Source organism: Schistocerca nitens, chromosome 7 (assembly GCF_023898315.1).
Source record: "Schistocerca nitens isolate TAMUIC-IGC-003100 chromosome 7, iqSchNite1.1, whole genome shotgun sequence".
In the NCBI taxonomy this organism is placed as follows: domain Eukaryota; kingdom Metazoa; phylum Arthropoda; class Insecta; order Orthoptera; family Acrididae; genus Schistocerca; species Schistocerca nitens.
Genome location: NC_064620.1, coordinates 178587955 through 178602510, shown reverse-complemented (window position 1 = coordinate 178602510; position 14556 = coordinate 178587955). Strand labels below are relative to the sequence as shown.

The 14556-nt window shown below is 47.3% G+C and overlaps 1 protein-coding gene across 3 annotated transcripts in view; it reads right to left on the bottom strand.

The window, feature by feature from the left end:
- Window positions 1–14556, bottom strand: part of LOC126195163 (autophagy-related protein 16-1-like) — a 651919-nt gene that overhangs the window by 125058 nt on the left and 512305 nt on the right. The window lies entirely within an intron of this gene.

The following is a 14556-nucleotide window of genomic DNA, read 5'->3' as shown; positions in this document are numbered from 1 at the left end:
GACTCTCTAAAGGCAAAGAACGTACTGTTTTTAAAAACATTTTTATTCAAGATAATGAAAGAAAACTAATTTTTCAACGTACGCTGACGGAAAGAAGCCGGCCGCGGTGGTCTAGCGGTTCTGGCGCTGCAGTCCGGAACCGCGGGACTGCTACGGTCGCAGGTTCGAATCCTGCCTCGGGCATGGGTGTGTGTGATGTCCTTAGGTTAGTTAGGTTTAAGTAGTTCTAAGTTCTAGGGGACTTATGACCTACGATGTTGAGTCCCATAGTGCTCAGAGCCATTTGAACCATTTGAACCATTTGACGGAAAGAAATCGCAAAACCAAGAAGGAATTGTCCTACATAAACGAAAGTTGGTATGCGTGTTTCTAAATCTACACTACTGGCCATTAAAATTGCTACACCAAGAAGAAATGCAGACCATAAACGGGTATTAATTGGACAAATATATTATACTAGAACTCACATGTGATTACATTTTCACGCAATTTGGATGCATAGATCCTGAGAAATCAGTACCCAGAACAACCACCTCTGGCCGTAATAACGATCTTGATACGCCTGGGCATTGAGTCAAACAGAGCTTGGATGGCGTGTACAGGTGCAGCCGCCCATGCAGCTTCAACACGGTACCACAGTTCATCAAGAGTAGTGACTGGCGTATTGTGACGAGCCAGTTGCTCGGCCACCATTGACCAGACGTTTTCAATTGATGAGAGATCTGGAGAATGTGCTGGCCAGGGCAGCATTCCAACATTTTCTGCATCCAGAAGGGCCCGTACAGGACCTGCAACATGCGGTCGTGCATTATCCTACTGAAATGTAGGGTTTCACAGGGATCGCAACGTCCACTGTTCAAAGTGCCGTCAATGCGAACAAGAGGTGACCAAGACGTGTAACCAGTGGCACCCCATACCATCACGCCGGGTGATACGACAGTATGGCGATGACGAATACACGGTTCCAATGTGCGTTCAACGCGATGTCAACAAATACGGATGCGACCATCATGATGCTGTAAACAGAACCTGGATTCATCTGAAAAAATGACGTTTTGCCATTCGTGCACCCAGTTTCGTCGTTCAGTACACCATCGCAGGCGCTCCTGTCTGTGATGCAGCATCAAGGGTAATCGCAGCCATGGTCTCCGAGCTGATAGTCCACGCTGCTGCAAACGTCGTCGAACTGTTCGTGCAGATAGTTGTTGTCTGGCAAACGTCCCCATCTGTTGACTCAGGGATCGAGACGGCGATGCACGATCCGTTACAGCCACGCGGATAAGATGCCTGTCATCTCGACTGCTACTGATACGAGGCCGTTGGGATCCATCACGGCGTTCCGTATTACCCTCCTGAACCCACCGATTCCATATTCTGCTAACAGTCATTGGATCTCGACCAACGCGAGCAATACGATAAACCGCAATCGCGATAGGCTACAATCCGACCTTTATCAAAGTCGGAAACGTAATGGTACCATTTCTCCTCCTTACACGAGGCATCACAACAACGTTTCACCAGGCAACGCCGGTCAACTGCTGTTTGTGTATGAGAAATCGGTTGGAAACTCTCCTCATGTCAGCACGTTGTAGGTGTCGCCACCGGCGCCAACCTTGTGTGAATGGTCTGAAAATCTAATCATTTGCATATCACAGCATCTTCTTCCTGTCGGTTAAATTTCGCGTCTGTAGCACATCATCTTCGTGGTGTAGCAATTTTAATGGCCAGTAGTGTAAAATAAGATGTCTGTTCAGTTTTCGCGCCAGTCGCATAGAGTGGCGCTTCTAGCGCTACTATGAGGATGCAAATTAGGTTTGCTTCAAAAATATACAATGGTCTTTTGAGCGTTAGTTGCCTTCCAGACAGGACATGGTGAGTTGATGTTAGCCGAGAAGACACCATTATCAACACGTCACTGAGTCTAAACAAGATCGTGTATTAGGGCTACGAGGAGCTGCATGTTACTTCTGCGATATTGCAGAAAGACTTGGTAGGAATGTAGCCACTGTATTTGACTGCTGGCAGCGGTGGTCACGAAAATGTAAGGTCGCAAGAAGGCCTGGACGCCAACGGCCACTTGCCACTATCGAGAGGGAAGACAACTGTGTCCGCCGTATGGCTCTGGCGCATCGTACTGCATCTGCAGCAGCAATCTGAGCAGCAGTTGGCAACACAGTGAGACAGTTAGGTGTTACAAATCGGGAATTCAACGACAGCTCCGAGCCAGACGTCCTGTAGCGTGCATTTCACTGACATCAAACCACCGCCATTTGCGACTTCAATGGTGTTAAGCGAGAGCTCACTGGAATGCAGTGTGGAGATCTGTTGTGTTTTCTGATGAGAGCTGTTTCTGTCTCGGTGCGAGTAATGGTCGTACGTTGGTTATAAAGAGGCCAGTTCAGGGTGTGCAACGAACCTGTCTGCATGCGAGACACACGATCTACAACTGGGTTTATGATCTGGGGTGCGATTTTGTATGAAGGCAGAAGCACGCCCGTAGTTATCACACGCACCCTGGCTGCAAAACTGTAAGTCAATCTGGTGATTCGAGCTGCAGTGCAGCCATTCGTGAATAGCATTCCAGTAGGTGTTATCCAACAGGATAACGCTCGCCCACATTCCTCTGTTGTAGCCCCACATGCGCTACAGAGTGTCGAATGTTGCCTTGGCCTGCTCGATCACCGGATCTGTCTCCTATCGGGCACATAAGGGACAACATCGGACAACTACAGTGTCATCCACAAACAGCATTAACCGTCTATGTAGTGACGGACCAAGTGCAAAGGGCACACAAATCCATCGCACAAACTGACAGCCGGTACTAGTAGAACAGAATGCACACACGTTTCCATGTTTTCATTCAAGATTTTAGCAGTTACACCGGTTGTCAAAGTACCAGCATTTCACATTTGGAATTGTTTATCTCGTGCTTACATTAAACAGTGATCCTGCGCTGTTAATCGCTTAGATATTAACCAGACAAATATATTCCCAAAAGTCATTACTCTACGTTAATTACTTTCTGGTGTTGACATTTTTTCCGTCAGTGTGTTTTGATGATCTCAGCCATTTTTGAACCTAGTCGCCGCTCACATTGACACATCTGTCGTAACACCCAATAGGTTTTTCCACACCTACGTACTCAGTTGCGATGAGTTGCTGAAACAAACACAACGATCACTTTCAGTTCGTTATCGCTTCCATAGTGTTTCTACCTTAAAAATCCTTCAATCTGGGAAAAGGACGGCAGTCACTCGGGGCCAAATCGAGGCTATACGGCGAAAATCAGAAACTTCCTACTTGCCACTGCCGAAGTAAAAGCTTCGCCAACGCAGAAGAGGAGACCGTAATCGTTAAGAACCACAATGCCGCTGGACAACAATCCATGATTTTTGTTTTGAACATAGCTGCAAAGTCAGTGAAGGGCCTGAGTAAGCTGCTGCATTTATGGGCTCTTCTCTAGGCATGAAGTCACTGAGCAGGACGCCGTCCGTTTCTGTTCTAAAACACAGTGGCCATTACGTTTGGTGCTCGTAATTTGTTTGCCTTCTTTTGTTGGAAATCCTGAACGACGCTATTCCAGCGGCTAGGGCTTTATTTCTATACATTCTATGTAAAATTGAGGTCTCGTTAAGAGTAACAATGTGGTTCCGAAAGTTCTCGTTATCTTATCGTACCGAGCGAGAAAAGCCAACACAGATCACATTGGCTGTTCGTCCGCGTTCATATCGAAAGTCGAGGAACCCACCTAGGGCACACTTCTGTACAGCCCAAACCATAACGAACAATTAGGTATAGAACTGCTCGTGACATTTCAGGATATCACAGTCTTTGTCGATCAAAAGTAAAATTTCTATCTTGTTAATTTTTCTCCACGATCCTCGATCTGAGTTCGTCTGAAAGTCGGCTTGATCGTCCTTTACAGTGAATATTCCCGCGTCCGCCATTAAACCTTGATGGCACATTTTGGAACTGAAGTTTCATTCATCACGTTTCCACAAACTTCTGTTATCAGTGTGTAAATTTCGATAGTACAGACGCTTTTTGCATTTAGAAGCCGTGTTACACTACGAACCTCGCATTTGACGAGATCGTTAATTTCGTTACACATTTTAAAAACTGTATAAATTAAAAGTGAACTACCGTTTCTGCACGCTATTGGCATCATACTGGCGCCAATGATTAGCAAAGCCTATGACAGGCGGTAAGCGTGGAGGGAGAGATCCACGGCTCGTCAGATGAAAACGCCTTTACTTTTAGACTGGCCCTGAGCCAACAACAGTATCACCAAAACTCAGTGACATACAGCTGCGTCCAAAGCCCCGAGATCGGTAATATCCGTCGGTGCGGTTGCGCTCGTCCTACTGGCAACGAGTTCAATACTGCGGACGCTGTAGTAAGAAAATTTCAACAACAGTATTTAGCCGGCTTTCGAATACTGCAGGTGGGTGAAATTTTTAGCCACGCGGGATTAGCCGAGCGGTCTAGGGCGCTGCAGTCATGGACTGTGCGGCTGGTCCCGGCGGAGGTTCGACTCCTCCCTCGGGCATGGGTGTGTGTGTTTGTCCTTAGGATAATTTAGGTTAAGTAGCGTGTAAGCTTTGGGACTGATGACCTCACACACATTTGAACATTTTTTTTATTTTATTTCTTTTTTTTTTTAATTTTCACTGCCAGTATTTGGCCGGAAAGGGGAGGACACGTGCCGGCGTAAAAGTTTCTGATCACCAGTCTTGGCGCCAATGTCCTGGGCTAAATTCCAAACGTTTCCGCAGCGTCTCGTGAAGAGAGTGCCTGCGACACTGCAGATGGTGATCCGCTGGAGGGATGGGGACGCTAAGTCTGGATATCCCCTTGGTGCTTCTGGAGAGGAGTAGGCTATGTGCCGGCCGCTGTGACAGGGCGGTTCTAGGCGCTTCAGTCCGGAACCACGCGGCTGCCACGGTCGCAGGTTCGAATCCTGCCTCGGGCATGGATGTGTGTGATGTCCGTAGGTTAGTTAGGTTTAAGTAGTTCTAAGTTGTAGGGGACTGATGACATCAGATGTTAAGTCCCATAGTGCTGAGAAACATTTGAACCGTTTGAACTAGGCGAGCCGCGATGATGGACCAAGGTGCCTGGCGAGGCGCGTCCGGATTGGCCGTATCTTAACACGCGCGTTGTATTCATCCATTATTTGAAAGTGACAGCAGTGACAGACACCCAACAAATTTACACACACTTCAAACCTTTACGAAACTTTTTCTCGCTGACACCCCCCACAACATGGTGAAAGGAAACACGTTTAGCGCTCACTACTGTCCATGCAGTAGAACTTCATCATCAGACATTACGTTTAAATCTATTACTTCTTTACTACCGACTCTATTCGCCACATAGTTGGCAAACAGTATTCACATTTTCCAATAAATTTACGTCCACAATTATGTCACTGTACGACTCATAGTTTACGAGATATGAGGCTAAAGTCAAATACTTACCACTTTAACTCATTTGTAATCAGACGTTTGAAACTGTTTCATACGTCGGAGTTCTATCTTTTAAAGAATCAGCGGTTTATTGGTTGTTAGGAACTGATATAACTGTCCAATGCGAGCGTAAAACATCGTTTGAATTCCGTGACATAGGGATATTTACTTACTTCATTTCGTGAGTCACAGTGAACAGAGTAAACCTATGCTATAATTTGTATCTCGCCATTTTATAAAAAAGCTTAGTTGCCCCGTGGTTCGGAGTCCACGTTAAACTGTATAAGTCAGTTCAGAAGTCAGTGGAAGGCAACGGCATACCGCCTCCAACACAACCATGTTTATTACAGCACAACCTTCGGGTAGATGACAGCTTTACTGGCTTTTTAGTTAGCTCTAGTTCCTTAGTGCAGCAAGAAGAGCACAGGCTGGATGATACGAACACGATAAGAACAATTTGCCACTAGTGATACTGGTAAAACGCCTGTTTTACATGGCCTAATGCCGCATTTTATACGTAAAATAAGGTAGGGCGCTGTTACAGTGTCCACAATCCCATCATAGTGACTCGTGTAGTTATGGAATAAAGCCATTGTCGACACCGATCATCCGTCGGATGCGTTTACTGTACTGGCTATAATCGAAAACGGAGACTACTGCAAGCGCTACGTTTCTCCCATATTCCATAATACACGTGAAAATGGCTCTGAGCACTATGGGACTTAACATCTATGGTCATCAGTCCCCTAGAACTTAGAACTACTTAAACCTAACTAACCTAAGGACAGCACACAACACCCAGCCATCACGAGGCAGAGAAAATCCCTGACCCCGCCGGGAATCGAACCCGGAAACCCGGGCGTGGGAAGCGAGAACGCTACCGCACCACCACGAGATGCGGGCACACGTGAAAATGATTTCCATGGCTTGTGTCCGGATGACGACTAGCGACGTGACTGATGAAATGTGACATGATTACAAAGAACAGCACAGTGTTTCTGTGTTTGAAATTATGTAATTTATATCAGTGTTTCATCACAGGAATTATTTATAACTTATTTTATAACTAGTTTTTATAGTAGTGATGTAGGTTGCAGTAAGTACTGGGAGATGAAGAAGCTTGCACAGGATAGAGTAGCATGGAGAGCTGCATCAAACCAGTCTCAGGGCTGAAGACCACAACAACAACATTTTATACTAGTGCTGAAAGAGATTTTTACAGCTAGTATATGGATGATAAAAGGAACAGAAATGGTGGCATAATGCTCCTAATGGCCGCACTTTCCGTCAGTGACCCGTTTTAAATTCCAAACCTCTACGGGGTCTCTGCGTCTACAAGATTACTCTGCAGTTCAAAATTAATAGCCTGGCAGAATGTTCATCGAACCACCTTCAAGCTACACTCCAGGAAATGGAAAAAAGAACACATTGACACCGGTGTGTCAGACCCACCATACTTGCTCCGGACACTGCGAGAGGGCTGTACAAGCAATGATCACACGCACGGCACAGCGGACACACCAGGAACCGCGGTGTTGGCCGTCGAATGGCGCTAGCTGCGCAGCATTTGTGCACCGCCGCCGTCAGTGTCAGCCAGTTTGCCGTGGCATACGGAGCTCCTTCGCAGTCTTTAACACTGGTAGCATGCCGCGACAGCGTGGACGTGAACCGTATGTGCAGTTGACGGACTTTGAGCGAGGGCGTATAGTGGGCATGCAGGAGGCCGGGTGGACGTACCGCCGAATTGCTCAACACGTGGGGCGTGAGGTCTCCACAGTACATCGATGTTGTCGCCAGTGGTCGGCGGAAGGTGCACGTGCCCGTCGACCTGGGACCGGACCGCAGCGACGCACGGATGCACGCCAAGACCGTAGGATCCTACGCAGTGCCGTAGGGGACCGCACCGCCACTTCCCAGCAAATTAGGGACACTGTTGCTCCTGGGGTATCGGCGAGGACCATTCGCAACCGTATCCATGAAGCTGGGCTACGGTCCCGCACACCGTTAGGCCGTCTTCCGCTCACGCCCCAACATCGTGCAGCCCGCCTCCAGTGGTGTCGCGACAGGCGTGAATGGAGGGACGAATGGAGACGTGTCGTCTTCAGCGATGAGAGTCGCTTCTGCCTTGGTGCCAATGATGGTCGTATGCGTGTTTGGCGCCGTGCAGGTGAGCGCCACAATCAGGACTGCATACGACCGAGGCACACAGGGCCAACACCCGGCATCATGGTGTGGGGAGCGATCTCCTACACTGGCCGTACACCACTGGTGATCGTCGAGGGGACACTGAATAGTGCACGGTACATCCAAACCGTCATCGAACCCATCGTTCTACCATTCCTAGACCGGCAAGGGAACTTGCTGTACCAACAAGACAATGCACGTCCGCATGTATCCCGTGCCACCCAACGTGCTCTAGAAGGTGTAAGTCAACTACCCTGGCCAGCAAGATCTCCGGATCTGTCCCCCATTGAGCATGTTTGGGACTGGATGAAGCGTCGTCTCACGCGGTCTGCACGTCCAGCACGAACGCTGGTCCAACTGAGGCGCCAGGTGGAAATGGCATGGCAAGCCGTTCCACAGGACTACATCCAGCATCTCTACGATCGTCTCCATGGGAGAATAGCAGCCTGCATTGCTGCGAAAGGTGGATATACACTGTACTAGTGCCGACATTGTGCATGCTCTGTTGCCTGTGTCTATGTGCCTGTGGTTCTGTCAGTGTGATCATGTGATGTATGTGACCCCAGGAATGTGTCAATAAAGTTTCCCCTTCCTGGGACAATGAATTCACGGTGTTCTTATTTCAATTTCCAGGAGTGTATTTCTCTACCGTTCCACTTTCGAACGGCGCGCAGGGAAAACGAACACTTAAACATTTTCCTGCGACCTCAGATTTCTTTTATTTTATTATGATGATCATTTCTCCCTATAAAGGTGGGGGCCAGCAAAATATTTTCGCATTCGGAGAAGATATTTGGTGATCGATATATCACGAGGAGATCCTGCCAAACCGCCTTTTGTTTTAATAATTGCCACCTTCATTCGCGTATCGTATCCGTGGCACTATTCCCCCCCTTTCGCAATAGTACAGTACGAACTGCCCTTCTCCCCTCTGTCAGGTGTATCTGATGCCAACGCACACCTTGCAGCAATACTCCAGAAGAGAATCGAGTGTGCAGTCCCTTCAGTATGCCTGTTGCACCTTCTGTGTGTTCTGTCAATAAATCGCTGTCTTTGGTCCGCTTTCCCCGTAACATAATCTGTTACCATAATCTTCAAGTCCGTCTGTGATAACAACACGAATTTTTGGCCAAGAATGATAGCATCGGAAAATATTAAGTTTTATATTTCCGCACGCCTGCACTCTTAACGAAAAAGAGAATGTTTCATACCATTCTACTGACAGATATCGATCTGAAAATGATCATAATTGATAGAAAATAATAATCCACTAAAATATAAAATAATCTAGCGTCCAAGGAACGGCAGAAATAATACTATTAGCGGCGTGAAAACGTGAAAAACATTCTGGAACCAATTGACGACTGAATCACAGGTTTCTGGATTTCTGGTCTGGCACTTACCTACTCAGCCACCAAGCCTACATACGTGTTACGTAATGTGCTGACAATCAGACATATCACCACAGAAATCTCCCGTACAACATTATTAGCGTACTTTACCTGTGCCTACTTTTTACCTCAATTGGATGCTGATGAAAAGGGAAAAAAGTTAAATGGGCATTTATGGAAGAAAATGAGAAAACCACTCATTTCTGGAAAAGTAAGTTATATTAATATCCACAAAAGCTCTCAGTTCACTTCAGCGGGGCTCTAGAATTTCAGGGAGCAGGTTGGCAAGGATACATTCTTGAAGAACTACATAAGATGGCGCTGGAAATAGAAGAGAATGAGTCCAAGCTTCGTCGCTTCCATTTCCAATTAATCCTGTCCGGAACACAGCCAGCGACAAATGGGAGGAGAAAATGAAAACAAGGTCGAATTTTGCGCTTCGCCACCTCCAATTTCGTAGCAATTGGTCAACAAGTGTTTACGTACCACCAGCCTGCGCCAACAGGATTGCCGAGAGCTGCCCTTTATATTCCGGATGAAACAATTTTCTCTTTCACTCCGGCGCTTCTTTTTCAAGCGCGAACTCCATGAACAAGCGAGCGAGAGAGAGAGAGCGTGAGGGAGTGGGAGAGGGAGGGAGAGAGAGAGAGAGAGAGAGAGAGAGTAGAAAAGAGATTTTTCGCCCGCTCCTCGACGCTCTTCAATGAATTTCACTGTGAATGAATTAATGGCGTCTGAGTGAAGGTTGATGGATGGCCGCCCCCTGCCCGGATCCAATTAACACGCTTTACCCCGGCGCCGGGGGCGGGGACGGGCCCGGGAAATGGAATTACGGCAAGCCGGGTAAGGGGGAGGTGGAGGGGTGCTCTCCGCAGCGGTGTCTTCCCACCCTCACTCTGGTTCTACAGCGCTACTGCCGCCGGCTCCCGTTTATTGTGATTGTTTCACAAGCCTTCGCACGCTAGGCTCGCAACGGAAATCGCAGGGGTCCAGCATCCCAGTCGACCAGACCTAATCGGTCCAGCTCGCCCACAGGCCGGTTCAATTACTCGATCCCGCTGTGCGCTGCGCAAAGGTGATCCATTATGTTTGTTTGTCCATTCATTCTTTTCTTCCTTTCTTCTGGGAGAATTTCATTTATTTCGCCTCCGTATCGGCTAGAAACTGTAGAATTTCCGAAAACTTGGCTCAGAGGCTAAAGTGCTGACTGCTGAACACAAAAAGAAATAAATTCTGAAATTTCTGCCACCGTATAGTGATTACATATCAGTTCTGTTAAAGCACACGCCACGTAACGAAGGTGGCTTTGGTTTGACCCGTTCTGAACACCCACGTCCGCCAACTGACATCAGCCACTGAGGTTCAGCCTCCTTTCGAGTAACGCTAGAGAATAATAAATTGTCTCCTAGAGATTGCATCCTGGCAACACTTCTCTGTCGTCACTGTTGTACGCAGCAACACTATAAAGACAGGCAGGATACTTGGGAGGTGTCCCCCCGAGCCAACCAAAGAAACTGGTACACCTGCCTAATATCGTGTAGGGCCCAGCGAGTACGCAGAAGTACTGCAACACGACGTGGCATGGCCTCGACTAATGTCTGAAGCAGTGCTGGAGAGAACTGACACCGTGAATTCTGCAGGACTGTCCATAAATCCGTAAGAGTACGAGGGCGTGGAGATCTCCTCTGAACAGCACATTGCAAGGCATCCCAGATATGCTCAATAATGCTCATGTCTGGGGAATCTGGTGGCCAACGGAAGCGTTTAAACTCAGAAGTGTGTTTCTGGAGCACCTCTGTAGCAAATCTGGACGAGTGGAGTGTCGCTACTGAAATTGCCCAAGTGCGTCGGAATGTACAATGGACATAAATGGATGCAGGTGATCAGACAGGATGATTACGTACGTGTCACCTGTCGAAGTCGTATCTAGATGTATCAGGGGTCCCGTATCACTCCAACTGCACACGCCCCCCACCATTACAGAGCCTACACCAGCTTGAATAGTCCCCTGCTGACATGCACGCTCCATGGATTCATTAGGTTGTCTCCATACGCGTCCGTCCACTCGACAGAATTTGAAACGAGACTCGTCCGATCAGGCAACATGTTTCCAGTCATCAACAATCCAATGCCGGTGATGACAGGCCCAGGCGAGGCGTAAAGCTTTGTGTTGTGCAGTCATCAAGGGTGTACGGGGGCACCTTCGGCTCCGAAAACCCGTATCGATGATGTTTCGATGAATGATTCGCAGGCTGACACTTGTTGATGGCCCAGTATTGAAATCTGTAGCAGTTTGAGGAAGGTTGGCACTTCTGTCACATTGAACGATTCTCTTTTACGTCGCTGGTCCCATTCTTGCAGGATCTTTTCCGGCCGTAGCGTTGTCTGAGATTTAACGTTTTACCGGATTCCTGATATTCACGGTATACTCGTGAAAAGGTTGTACGGGAAAATCCCCACTTCATCGCTATCTCGGAGATGCTGTATCCCATCGCTAAGGCACCGACTATAACAGCACGTTCAAACTCACTTAAATCTTGATAACCTGCCATTGTAGCAGCGGTAACCAATATAACAACTGCGCCAGATACTTGTTGTCTTACATAGGCGTTGCCAACCGCAGTGCCGTATTCTGCCTGCTTACATATCTCTGTATTTGAATACGCATGACTATACCAGTTTGTGTGTGTGTGTTTGCATAACACATTGCCAAAGATGACTAATGGCGTCTACACAAGCAACCCCAATCTTGAGCCGGTCGCGGTGGCCGAGCGGTTCTAAGCGCTTCAGTCCGGAACCGCGCGACTGCAACGGTCGCAGGTTCGAATCCTGCCTCGGGCATGGATGTGTGTAATGTCCTTAGGTTAATTAGGTTTAAGTAGTTCTAAGTTCTAGGGGACTGATGACCTTAGATGTTAAGTCCCATAGTGCTCAGACACATTCGAACCATTTTAACCCTAATCTTGTCAAGCATTCACAAATCCCCTTCACGTTCCCACAGCCCAAGCAAGCTTGTACAAGATTTGGTTTGTGCTTCGATTGCGTGAAACTCGGACGGGCTTCCACTGTTTGATATAAAAGATTACACGATGAGTTGCAGACAGGCCGAAAAGTCTGTTACGATTTAGCTTTCGTTCAAAGCCTTCCTCAGTAAAAATAAACAGACACGCATTCAGTCACTTAAGCACATGCACATATGACCGCCATCTCCGGCAAATCAGACCAAAAGCCCTGGGGTGGGACCAGTTTGTCTTGGACGAATGCACTCTACAGGAGAGCGCTCACCATGTTTACAACGTGCACGTAAACGACCATCACCTGGATGCAGGCAGAATCTGCTTCCATCGCTGAAGACCACGGCGCGCCGTTCCATCTTCCATCTCTGACCGCTCCAGTAGAGTCATGCACGTCGATGCTGCGGCGTGAATGGAAGACGGGGCAGAGGTGTGCATGCCCGTAGTCCTACTGCTACTAACTGGTTCGCAACAGCTCGTGTTGACATGTCTGGCTTACAAGCCCTTTATCTGTGCTGTGTTCGGTCTATGATCTGCCACTGCTGTCCTCACATAACGACGATCGTGGGTGTCATCTGTGCTGCGTGGACGTCCCCAACCTCGCCTACCGGTGTGGGGATGTTCACGTGACCACTGATCCCAGCGTCGTTGCAGCACTGACGCACCACGTCCAACTTGCGTGGCAATTCTGCAAAAGGACCATCCCGTTACTCGGAAGCTCACAATCTGATCCAACTTCAAACTCGCTCAGTTAACTGTGGGAACACGAGTGCTTCTTCATATGCCTGTATCCCACTGAGGCTTCTGGTTGTGAGCATTCCCCGTTAAAAGGCAGACACAGATAGCGCTCTGGTAACTATGCCACTACGTTATCATTTGGCGGAAGTCGTTAACAGTATATCTATTGTCCCCCAGACTGTAGCGCCTAGAAACGCAAGGCCACCCCATCCGGTTGTAGAAACTCACCTCAGATCACACGATCGAACAATTTGTGAAGCTTTACTATGTTTGCCAAATATTTGTCACTGTACGGTACTGTTCGACGTGTCTGTCAAGAGAAATTCTGACTCGCGGAAATTTGACAGCAAAATGGTTCAAATGGCTCTAAGCTCTATGGGACTTAACATCTGAGGTCATCAGTCCCATAGACTTAGATCTACTTAAACTTAACTAACCTAAGGACAACACACACTTCCCGGCCCGAGGCAGGTTTCGAACCGGCGACCGTAGCAGCAGCGCCGTTCCGGACTGAAGCGCCTAGAACCGCTCGGTCACAGCGGCTGGCTAATTTGACAACATGGTGGACGTTGTTTCTGCTGACGTTTCGCCGCATATGTTCAGTCAAAAAGACTTTTATAACAATTTATGTCACTGCATCGTGAATTTCCACAACTCGGTGGAAGCAAGGGAAACTAGTACCAAGGATAAATACAAAACTGGACTGGCAATTACCAAAACGATAGAGATGTCGCATCTTTCCTAGCCATGTATTACGCAGGAAAACGTTAAGAAGAAAATCAATATTCTACGCACAACGTAAAAGCTGGAGTGCAATAAAATAAAAAGAATTGAAGTACTTTAGTTCTTCCAGGTTGTGGTATTCTAGTGAACTATAATTCGAGAACCAAGTAGAACAGAATAAAAAATGGTTCAAATGGCTCTGAGCACTATGGGACTGAATATCTGAGGTCATCAGTCCCCTAGAACTTAGAACTACTTAAAAATAACTAACCTAAGGACATCACACACATCCATGCCCGAGGCAGTATTCGAACCTGCGACCGTAGCAAACAGAATAAATTTTCGTACACTTGTGCCTACTTTCTCAACCAAACATTTTATTAAAAGCTTCACGGTTCATTCTGAAAAACTTCTGGTTCCGAGTGTAACATTCCCTTTAAAAGGTTTTCATGTGTATATTTTCCTCTAATTTTAAATCATAACATGTACTACCATCTAGTTTTTTTTCTCTTCTTCTTCTTTTTCTTCTTCTTCTTCTCTTCTTTAAACACAGTACCAGAGTCAATGTTAGAAATGATTTATTCGCATTTGTATTCCTTCCCACTAGTGTCAAAATACGGCATACGCGAACAGCATCTGCTTCAAAAATGATGATAATTGACAAACTTGTTGAGTCGTCTACGGGGTGGTTACAAATCTGTCGACAGAAAAGAGCGAAGTTGACAAATAAGTTTCATTGGGTATGATGGTCTTCACGATGACTCCAAAAGGCATATACCGTTTCAAAAGAAAAATCGATATCGAGTTCATACCGTGAAAACATGGTGATTGCGAGTGAGGCAACTGAGAACGAGACCTTGCCAAGGTTGACGAGGCGTCACAAATGATTTCCTACAATCGATCTGTCGTTCACACACACACACACACACACACACACACACACACACACACACACACACACCACTCGTTCAACTGTTGATCTGTTTGCTGACCGTGCGTTCAGTTGTTGAAAGTGCTGGAACTGAGTTAGGCAGGCAA